Here is an 11,604-nt window from a genome sequence, read left to right as displayed (position 1 = left end):
ACAGATATACGATGCGCCCAAGCTAACATGCACACGCGATACACATGCAAATAAGGACAGAAAAGAGAAGAAAAGATACGTAGAACAGTTTGAGGCACTATCTTGTTACTGTTTCTCGAGCTCGTGTAGCCCTTGATTGAAGATATGGTCTTGTGTTTTGTTAGGGCCCAGTAATCTTCTTAAAACCTTGTTCACTGAGGAAACCTTTCTCTCTTTGAGTTTCATGTGTTTTCACAAGATTCAGTTCCGTGAGAAGGAGATGGAAGCAGGCAGACAGGAGAGGAGATATTCTCGGTCTATGAGCACCTGATGTTCTGAATTCAAAATCTGTTTTTCCTGTTTAAATCTCAGCTAGTTGGCCAGCAGGTGGTCACATGACCAACTGGTTTGACCTGGTCTCTTTCTGTATAATGGGGGCAGGGACTGGCTCCCTTTGTTTCCACATTGTCTGATACCATACAAATATCTTTCTGGTCAGGAACTTGCAATTTTTAAGTTTTAATGTTCATGTGGTGAAATAATGTGTACCTCAGTCTTGGCAGGTGGGGGGTTTGTCTGACATCTCCACACTCGGGAATGAAATGTGATGTGAAGAAAAATGGCGCATTTCATTACAGAGTTTGAGAGAAATATATACAGAAAGAAAAAACATGCATTTCTCTCATTCATTTCCATTCATTCATCAATCTTAAGCTCATTAACAATGGTCTGTTCTGGGTGCCAAGGCTGCTCTTTTTTCTCAGGAGAGTTAGTAGGGGGGTGGGGGATGTGGTGGTGCGGGCCGATCCTGAACTCCCTGAGTCATACAAAGACTTTTGGCTTCAGGGGATGGTGGTTTCCTTTTCCTCCGACTGTGGAGGAAGAGACTTTGTTACTCTCTCCTTTGTTCTCTGGGACACTCCTACATGCAGGTATTTGTGCTGACTTAACTACATTCACCTGTAACATCGACTAGATGAAGCATCACCCTCATGGTCTCCCTTTGTCTCTGCAGGTTCCTGTAAATGCTGTCAGCAACTCTGGTGGGGTGCTTCTAGAGTCTGCATTCACATAGGAGGATGTGGTGTCTAACTTTTCACATTTTTCGGAGTTGGTTGACCAAGCAGTAGGGGTTTTCATCCGGGATACTTTGCGGACTTCCTTTAACATGCCTTCTTGGTCTCTTTGTTCCCCTTCTCTTTCTAACCTTTTGCCAGCCATGTGCCTGCCTGTCCCCTTTTGTTCTCGGTGGGGATCCCACACAGTTCACCAGCCCACTGCTGGAGGGTCCTGCTAACACAGGACTTAGGGGTGCAGGTTGCAGTGTAGGTTGGGGTTTCCCCTCAACCTGGCACATGTAGCAACTCCTGCAGTACTCCACCACATCTTTGTGGAGTTTTGGCCAGTCAAACTGCTGTCTTATAAGGGCTTTGGTCTTTTGTATACTGGCATGTACGGCTACTGTAGTCTCGTGGGCCCTTCTGAATATTTCTCCCCGGTACCTCTGTGGCACCACTAACTGGTGGACTACTCTCCACTCCTTGCCCTCAGGTCTGTGAGGAGAACTCTATTGCCTCATCACTACCTCATTCTTCAAATAGCAGCAATCAAGGATGCCCTCTGCTTCAATTTCAAACTGGGCAGCCTGTGCTAACCCTCGCAATACTGGGTCGGCTCGCTGAGCCTCAGCTAGGGAAAATCCATTGAATTCGTTCCCTGGGTCTCCTCACTTTCCAAAGAAAGTCTCGGACAGTAAAACCTGGTTATTTGCCTGCAGTGCCAATGCAGTCTCCTCTGGGGGAGCTGATGTGATCAGGACCTGATCCATTACACATTCAGGGACATTGCAGGAGACTGTCTCCCGCCACCGGCCTGTCTCTCTGACCTCCTGTGGTCTTTCTTTCACAACTGGGTGAGGTATTCCAGGCTCCAGAGCAGCAGGGATCGGAAGCTGATAGCTTTGACTCCTGTCTGGCTGAGAGTTTTGTGGAGACTTTGTCCTGCGGCTTGGGAACACTTTGCATCTTGGTCTACTTGGTCATGCTGCCTGGCAGCAACATGTGGCAGTGCCTTCTCAGCGCAGTAGGCAGCGCGTCAATCTCATAATCTGAAGGTCCCAAGGTCGATCCACAGAAAACACAGGATGCCCACTGTGCTTCGTTTTGCCATTACTTACCTCACCTTTCCGCCCTCTGTGCGCACCAAAATCCAGCCTCTTTGCTTGCTGCAGTGCTGCAAAGCATTTGACAACGTCCAGCACTGGAGATGGGAGAACAAGGCAAGACGTTGTCAGCTGGTAGCCACAACTGCTGACTGTGGACGTTACATCCAGATTCCTAATAGAAACAGTGAAAGATGCCAAACTGCACGACATCTTCAGCAAACCTGCAGACGGAGCACAGTGCAGATACACATGCTCAAGATCGGACGGGTCTGCCTGTTCCAGGATTGACTTCCTGTTTGTGTCCCGTGCTGTCACGGTCGGATCCACCGACGTCAAGCCGGTGTTCTTCTCCGACCACTGCCTCTTACTGGCCGACTGTCACTTACAGGACGACCAGCGGGTTGGCAGAGGGACGTGGAAGTACAATGCTCTACTGCTGACCCCAGAGAACGTTGAGGAACTTAAAAGGGATTACAAAGGTTGGAGGACTGTGAAACCCCTCTTTGAGTCTCCAGTTCACTGGTGGGAAGCGATCAAGGAGAACATCAAGAGGTTCTTCATCCACAAAGGGGTTCAGAGGGTGAGGGAGAGATAGAGGGAAATGTCCCAACTCCAGAAAAGTATGCAAAATCTGCTCCGGTTGCAGTCAATGGGGGTCGAGGTCAAGGAGGGCCTCCAAGAGGTGAAGAGCCAGCAGGCCTTGCTCTTTGCCAAGGAGGCCTCCAAGATTATCTTCCGGTCCAGACTCCGCTCCATCGAGCAGGATGAGACGTGCTCGCGTTACTTCTTCCAAAAGGTACACAGAGAGAGCTCTGTTATCAGCAGCCTGAAGGAAGAGGATGGCTCAGTAACGTCTTCGCAGTCCAACATACTAAGGATCAGCAAATCCTTTTATGCTGGGCCGTATGACGCGAAGACCACAGACAGCAAAGCCTCCCAGTCCTTCCTGTCATCTATCACAGAGGTCTTAGATGACAGCAGGAGGGAAAGACTGGACAAGCTGCTAACTCTGGACATGCTGACAAAGGCCGTCGAGTCCTTCGAGACGAGTAAAACTCACGGAAGCGACAGTTTACCGGTCGAGTTGTACTTGGCCCTGTGGGACTGGGTTGCCTGGACCTGCTGGAAGTATACGAGAGTATGCTCCTGGCCGGCAGCATGTCAGAATCCATGAGGAAAGGCATCATCACCCTCATTTACAAGCGGAAGGGGGAGAGGGCAGAAATCAGAAATTGGTGGCCCATCTCACTGCTACAAGATTCTGTCCAAGGTCATAGCCAGACGAGTCAAGTCTGCTCTGGAGTTGGTGAATTGAACCCTTTGCTGAGTCTATTAGGAAGGATGCGAGCATAAGAGGGGTGACAATCCCAGGCAGCGGAGGCACTCAGGTGAAAACCTCCCTGTACATGGATGACGTCTCCGTCTTCTGCTCGGATCCGCTGTCCGTGCGCAGACTGATGAGCTTCTGCGACCAGTTCGAACTGGCCTCGGGAGCCAAAGTTAACCACGGCAAGAGCGAGGCCATGTTCTTTGGCAACTGGGCTGACCGATCCTTTGTCCCCTTCACCGTCAGGTCAGATTACCTGAAGGTGCTGGGGATATGGTTCGGAAGGGCCGGGGCGTGCACCAAAACATGGGAGGAGCGAGTAGCCAAGGTACAACAAAGGTTGAGTATGTGGGGGCAGCGATCTCTCTCCATTGTGGGTAAGAACCTTTTCATCAGGTGTGAGGCGCTCACGTTGTTGCTCGACGTGGCGCAGGTCTGGCCCATACCCCACTCCTGCGCTGTGGCGGTCACCCGAGCCATTTTCCACTTCATCTGGGGATCTAAAATGGACCGGGTCCGGAGGGACACGATGTTCAAATCTCTGGATAAGAGCGGGAAAAATGTGCCCAATGTGGCCCTCATCCTGATGACCACCTTCGTGTGCGGCTGCATCAAGCTGTGTGTAGACCTCCAGTACGCAAACTCCAAGTGTCACTACGTGCTGAGGTTCTATCTGTCCCCGGTGTAGCGAAGTATGGGCCTGGTCACATTGCCGTGCAGTTGGGCCGTGCCGTACCACCTATCCTTCGTGGAGCAGTTTCTGCGGGAGAACACCTTTGACCACCGACCCATCAGGCAGTGCTCTGCACGGAATGTCCCCAAGGCCCTACGGGAAAAAGAGACGGTGGATCCTGTCGGATGGTTCCCCGAGCAGACCATCAAAGTCATTTCGCAGAATGCCTCATCACCAGAACTTTCAAACAAGCACCAAGACGTAGCTCGGCTGGTGGTGAGAAGTGCCCTCCCCGTCAGATCCTTCATGCACACCCGAAGTCTCGCCCCCTCCGCCAATGCCCCCGCGGTGGCTGTGGTGGGGAAGCGACGGTTGCCCACCTCCTCCTGGAATGTGTCTTCGCAAAGCAGGTGTGGAACGAGATGCAGTGGCTTTTGTTGAGGTTCATCCCAAGCAGCTCTGCAACACAGGAGTCTGTGCTCTACGGGCTGTTCCCAGGGACGCACACCGAGACAAACATCAATTGCTGCTGGAGGACTATCAATTCGGTGAAAGACACCCTTTGGTTTGCCCGAAACTTGCTGGTCTTCCAGCGCAATGAGTTGTCCACCACCGAATGTTGCAGACTGGCACATTCCAAGGTCCAGGACTACGTGCTGAGGGACGCACTAAAGCTTGGGGCAGCCATAGCAAAGGCTCAATGGGGAAAGACCACAGTGTAAGGTCCCCACACCAAGCTGAACTGAGGGGCTGGATCCATGGGAAACCCCTCGAACTGTATCGTTAATATTTTCATTCGCTGTAAATGTAAAACTGTAATTGACATGACAATTGTGAAACGGAAGGGTTGGGAAGAAACTCATGATAGTATTGAAGGAAACTGATCTCCCTTGCAATGTTTGTATTTTTTGGTGCTGTTTGGAAACTGTTTGGCAATGGAATTTTTGCAGATATCGATGAATAAAGTATATTTTGGAAATAAAAAAAACAAGCTGCTCAAACTGGACGCACACCCCAGATAAGCATCAACTCTTGCTGGAGGACCATCAACTAGCTGAAAGGCGCACTTTGGTCTGCCTGAAACCTGCTGCTCGTTCTTTGTGAGAGCTTCCTGCTCCTGTTTGCCCCCCTTACTGATAGTTCTTTAGGATTTTAGAAAGGACAAATTGCACAGACACAGGGTTGGGCGGAACCGTAAACTTCTTTATTAAGACCCCCCTAACACCCTGATACAAAGACCTCGAAACGAATGTACAGGACGCCACACGACACCTTGTTTGCTTAGACCGATTTAAATCCCTCCACCATTTAACCTCGGCTCGGCTCGGCTCCCACCCAAACACACAAGTCACCACCACTTTTAAGACGCACCTTTTCCGAAAACCCACAAGCAAAAGCCCACACTTCTGCCCCAAACTCACTCAATTCAAAACCCCAAACCCTCCCAGGATTTCTTTGTCACACTTAAAATTGCTTTCAACTCTCAGCCCCAAATACCCCTCACATTTGGCTGATAACTTACAATCCTCCATGAGGTGAGAATTTGTAGGTCCACGAGCCAGGTTGACTCTTCCTGACCCTCCTTCTTGACTGCAGTGCCAAACTCTTCGATCTTGTCCTTTTCATGATGATCCTTATCGAAATATCATAAACACATCACCTGGAGCCATCCTGCTGGATGGTGAGCGCTTAGCACCTTTTAATCTCTTTCGTCAGTTACCTGCCTGGTCCAGACAGATCCACTTATGTTGATGTTATTTCCATGACCGAGAACAATAAACTCCACCAGGGTGAGGTATTCCAGGCTCCAGAGCTGATATACATGAAAAGGTTTCTCTCCTGCCTCGACAGGAGTGAATGCTGTGGCCTGGGGCCGGTTAGTTGTAAGAATGGCCTCCCTAATTACTTAATTGTGTTACATGACGGCAGTTATGCTGTGTCACTGTTATGATAATGTCCCAAATTCCAGTCCTTTGACACTATCAGTTCTGTTGTGATGTTGGAATGTTTGAAATTGATCCATCGGAATGCAGCCTGCCTCTGTGTGCTTTGTGTAAGGTTTTGGCTCTCATTCACAGTACTATTGTCCGTGAGGGTTGGGGTTCCTTCCCCATACTCCACAAAGTCCAGTTTTAAAGTCCAGTCGGGGGGCGGGAGGTGGGGGTGGGGAGGAGCAATTCCGATCCCAATTCTTCCAGTGCAAAGAGTTGTCCACGACTTGAGTTTCGCTCGTTGGCACGTTCCGAGGTCCAGGACTACGTGCTGTGGGATGCAGTAAAGCTTGGGGCAGCCGCTCCAAAGGCTCCATGGAGAAAGACCACTGTGTAAGGGGGTCCTCCCGCCATAGTTTACCGAGTGGCCGGCACCCGTGTAAGACCCCCTCGGGCTGTATGCGCCAACACTATTTTTGCTGTGTTTTGCAAATGTACATTGCATAGAAAAGGGTTGCAAATTTTTATGGAATATTATATATTCTGGGGGAGCAAAGACGAACCCCTGCTGGCCAGCAGATGAAACTGCGGAAGTGAAACAGTCGCGTGCAGGCAGTTTGCAGACAGGAAACGAGGGATCCCGTGCCTTGGCGGCAACACGTTGAGCAGCCATCGACTTGTCAAGTTAAGAGCGCTACCTTCAGCTAATTGCTGCTTACTACACGCTTACTCTAAAAAAGCACATACTCCTTCAAGTGTGAATTTAAGCAGCGGCCTAAGGATGATTTTGCTCTGCTTTCCTCTACAGTCCTGCGCCGCAGCAGCTGAGCTACGGAAGGGAAGTGACAAAAGTGCTTGCTGATGGTTTGCCGCTCAGGCCTTGGCCTAGCCATTGCTGCCGCTGTGCTGTGGGACTGTGAACGGCCAGCTGCTCTCCACAGCCTGGGCCAATGCTGTAATGGATAAGCCGTCTGTCTGGGGATGGGAAGCTGATAGCTTTGACTCCTGGCTGGCTGAGAGTTTTGTGTCGACTTTGTCCTGCGGCTTGGGAACACTTTGCAACTTGGTCTACTTGGGCGTGCTGCATGGTAGTGCCTTCATAGCGCAGTAGGCAGCGCGTCAGTCTCATAATCTGAAGGTCCTGAGTTCGATTCTCAGAGAAGGCAGTGTGCCCACTGTACTTTCATTTGCCATCACTCACTTGACCTTTCCGCTCTCGTTGCGCGCCAAAATCCAGCCGCTTTGCTTGCTGCCGTGCTGCAAAGCATTTGACAGCCTCCAGCACTGGAGATGGGAGCGCAAGGCAAGACGTTGTCAGCTGGTTGCCACAAGTGCTGAATATGAAGATTGGAGCCCAGGAAAATGGAGAATGCAGGCATCGATCCCACTACCTCTCGCATGCTAAGCGAGCACTCTACCATTTGAGCTAATTCCCCAGCTTGGCTAAGATTGCTGAGCCCAGATTCTTTCACAACAGCCCCATAGCAGCTGTCTCCAAGTTGCTCCTTGAGCTGCAGGGAAATGCGGCTTGGGCTTGGGCTTGGCTCGCTGCCTGAACGCAGTCAGTGCTTTGCTTCAATCAGCAGGTCCCTCCAGCAGCAGCAAGTTAGCAGCGGCAGGACCGGCCAGCTCCAATAACCATGAAAGAAGCCCAGAAGAGCCCCAGCTGGCGCAAGGAAAAGCTGGTGAGCGGAAACTAGCAGCCGCCACGAGTGTGAGGGAGCAGTCGAGAGCCCTGTCTGACTGACACAAGACTTCTTTTGCTTTCCAGTGAGTGCTGAGGTTTTGCCTGCCATGCTGCTCAAACTGGACGCACCCCTCGAACTGTATCGTTAATGTTCTCAATTGCTGTAAATGTAAAACTGTAATTGACATGACAATTGTGAAACGGAAGGGTTGGGAAGAAACTCATGACAGTATTGAAGGAAACTGATCTCCCTTGCAATGTTTGTATTTTTTGGTGCTGTTTGGAAACTGTTTGGCAATGTAATTTTTACAGATATTTATGAATAAAGTATATTTTGGAAATAAAAAAAAACTGGACGCACACCCCAGGTAAGCATCAACTCTTGCTGGAGGACCATCAACTAGCTGAAAGGCGCACTTTGGTCTGCCTGAAACCTGCTGCTCGTTCTTTGTGAGAGCTTCCTGCTCCTGTTTACCCCCCTCACTGATGGTTCTTTAGGATTTTAGAAAGGACAAATTGCACAGGCACAGGGTTGGGCGGAACCGTAAACCTCTTAATTAAGACCCCCCTAACACCCTGATACAAAGACCTCGAAACGAATGTAAAGGACGCCACACGACACCTTGCTTGCTTAGACCGATTTAAATCCCTCCACCATTTAACCTCGGCTCGGCTCGGCTCCCACCCAAACACACAAGTCACCACCACTTTTAAGACGCACCTTTTCCGAAAACCCACAAGCAAAAGCCCACACTTCTGCCCCAAACTCACTCAATTCAAAACCCCAAACCCTCCCAGGATTTCTTTGTCACACTTAAAATTGCTTTCAACTCTCAGCCCCAAATACCCCTCACATTTGGCTGATAACTTACAATCCTCCATGAGGTGAGAATTTGTAGGTCCACGAGCCAGGTTGACTCTTCCTGACCCTCCTTCTTGACTGCAGTGCCAAACTCTTCGATCTTGTCCTTTTCATGATGATCCTTATCGAAATATCATAAACACATCACCTGGAGCCATCCTGCTGGATGGTGAGCGCTTAGCGCCTTTTAATCTCTTTCGTCAGTTACCTGCCTGGTCCAGACAGATCCACTTATGTTGATGTTATCTCCATGACCGAGAACAATAAACTCCACCAGGGTGAGGTATTCCAGGCTCCAGAGCTGATATACATGAAAAGGTTTCTCTCCTGCCTCGACAGGAGTGAATGCTGTGGCCTGGGGCCGGTTAGTTGTAAGAATGGCCTCCCTAATTACTTAATTGTGTTACATGACGGCAGTTATGCTGTGTCACTGTTATGATAATGTCCCAAATTCCAGTCCTTTGACACTATCAGTTCTGTTGTGATGTTGGAATGTTTGAAATTGATCCATCGGAATGCAGCCTGCCTCTGTGTGCTTTGTGTAAGGTTTTGGCTCTCATTCACAGTACTATTGTCCGTGAGGGTTGGGGTTCCTTCCCCATACTCCACAAAGTCCAGTTTTAAAGTCCAGTCGGGGGGCGGGAGGTGGGGGTGGGGAGGAGGAATTCCGATCCCAATTCTTCCAGTGCAAAGAGTTGTCCACGACTTGAGTTTCGCTCGCTGGCACGTTCCGAGGTCCAGGACTACGTGCTGTGGGATGCAGTAAAGCTTGGGGCAGCCGCTCCAAAGGCTCCATGGAGAAAGACCACTGTGTAAGGGGGTCCTCCCGCCATAGTTTACCGAGTGGCCGGCACCTGTGTAAGACCCCCTCGGGCTGTATGCGCCAACACTATTTTTGCTGTGTTTTGCAAATGTACATTGCATAGAAAAGGGTTGCAAATTTTTATGGAATATTATATATTCTGGGGGAGCAAAGACGAACCCCTGCTGGCCAGCAGATGAAACTGCGGAAGTGAAACAGTCGCGTGCAGGCAGTTTGCAGACAGGAAACGAGGGATCCCGTGCCTTGGCGGCAACACGTTGAGCAGCCATCGACTTGTCAAGTTAAGAGCGCTACCTTCAGCTAATTGCTGCTTACTACACGCTTACTCTAAAAAAGCACATACTCCTTCAAGTGTGAATTTAAGCAGCGGCCAAAGGATGATTTTGCTCTGCTTTCCTCTACAGTCCTGCGCCGCAGCAGCTGAGCTACGGAAGGGAAGTGACAAAAGTGCTGGCTGATGGTTTGCCGCTCAGGCCTTGGCCTAGCCATTGCTGCCGCTGTGCTGTGGGACTGTGAACGGCCAGCTGCTCTCCACAGCCTGGGCCAATGCTGTAATGGATAAGACGTCTGTCTAGGGATGGGAAGCTGATAGCTTTGACTCCTGGCTGGCTGAGAGTTTTGTGTCGACTTTGTCCTGCGGCTTGGGAACACTTTGCAACTTGGTCTACTTGGGCGTGCTGCATGGCAGTGCCTTCTTAGCGCAGTAGGCAGCGCGTCAGTCTCATAATCTGAAGGTCCTGAGTTCGATCCTCAGAGAAGGCAGTGTGCCCACTGTGCTTTCTTTTGCCATCACTCACTTGACCTTTCCGCTCTCGTTGCGTGCCAAAATCCAGCCGCTTTGCTTGCTGCAGTGCTGCAAAGCATTTGACAGCCTCCAGCACTGGAGATGGGAGCGCAAGGCAAGACGTTGTCAGCTGGTTGCCACAAGTGCTGAATGTGAAGATTGGAGCCCAGGAAAAAGCAGAATGGAGAATGCAGGCATCGATCCCGCTACCTCTCACATGCTAAGCAAGCGCTCTACCATTTGAGCTAATTCCCCAGCTTGGCTAAGACAGCTGAGCCCAGATTCTTTCACAACAGCCCCATAACAGCTGTCTCCAAGTTGCTCCTTGAGCTGCAGGGAAATGCGGCTTGGGCTTGGGCTTGGGCTTGGGCTTGGCTCACTGCCTGAACGCAGTCAGTGCTTTGCTTCAATCAGCAGGTCCCTCCAGCAGCAGCAAGTTAGCAGCGGCAGGACCGGCCAGCTCCAATAACCATGAAAGAAGCCCAGAAGAGCCCCAGCTGGCGCAAGGAAAAGCTGGTGAGCGGAAACTAGCAGCCGCCACGAGTGTGAGGGAGCAGTCGAGAGCCCTGTCTGACTGACACAAGACTTCTTTTGCTTTCCAGTGAGTGCTGAGGTTTTGCCTGCCATGCTGCTCAAACTGGACGCACCCCTCGAACTGTATCGTTAATATTCTCAATTGCTGTAAATGTAAAACTGTAATTGACATGACAATTGTGAAACGGAAGGGTTGGGAAGAAACTCATGACAGTATTGAAGGAAACTGATCTCCCTTGCAATGTTTGTATTTTTTGGTGCTGTTTGGAAACTGTTTGGCAATGTAATTTTTACAGATATTTATGAATAAAGTATATTTTGGAAATAAAAAAAAAAACTGGACGCACACCCCAGGTAAGCATCAACTCTTGCTGGAGGACCATCAACTAGCTGAAAGGCGCACTTTGGTCTGCCTGAAACCTGCTGCTCGTTCTTTGTGAGAGCTTCCGGCTCCTGTTTACCCCCCTTACTGATGGTTCTTTAGGATTTTAGAAAGGACAAATTGCACAGGCACAGGGTTGGGCGGAACCATAAACTTCTTTATTAAGACCCCCCTAACACCCTGATACAAAGACCTCGAAACGAATGTAAAGGACGCCACACGACACCTTGCTTGCTTAGACCGATTTAAATCCCTCCACCATTTAACCTCGGCTCGGCTCGGCTCGGCTCCCACCCAAACACACAAGTCACCACCACTTTTAAGACGCACCTTTTCCGAAAACCCACAAGCAAAAGCCCACACTTCTGCCCCAAACTCACTCAATTCAAAACCCCAAACCCTCCCAGGATTTCTTTGTCACACTTAAAATTGCTTTCAACTCTCAGCCCCAAATACCC

At 50.1% G+C, this 11,604-nt stretch overlaps 2 non-coding genes across 2 annotated transcripts; both read left to right on the top strand.

The window, feature by feature from the left end:
* Positions 1 to 7,167: 7,167 nt before the first annotated feature.
* trnam-cau (transfer RNA methionine (anticodon CAU)) lies at positions 7,168 to 7,240 on the top strand. The gene has a single exon. It is a non-coding gene; the product is annotated as a tRNA-Met (tRNA).
* Positions 7,241 to 10,135: 2,895 nt separating this feature from the next.
* On the top strand, positions 10,136 to 10,208 carry trnam-cau (transfer RNA methionine (anticodon CAU)). Its single transcript has one exon. It is a non-coding gene; the product is annotated as a tRNA-Met (tRNA).
* Positions 10,209 to 11,604: the final 1,396 nt, after the last annotated feature.

Source organism: Heterodontus francisci, chromosome 5 (assembly GCF_036365525.1).
Source record: "Heterodontus francisci isolate sHetFra1 chromosome 5, sHetFra1.hap1, whole genome shotgun sequence".
NCBI lineage: Eukaryota > Metazoa > Chordata > Chondrichthyes > Heterodontiformes > Heterodontidae > Heterodontus > Heterodontus francisci.
Note: the sequence above shows the minus strand (reverse complement) of the source record. Positions and strands in the feature narration are given on the sequence as shown.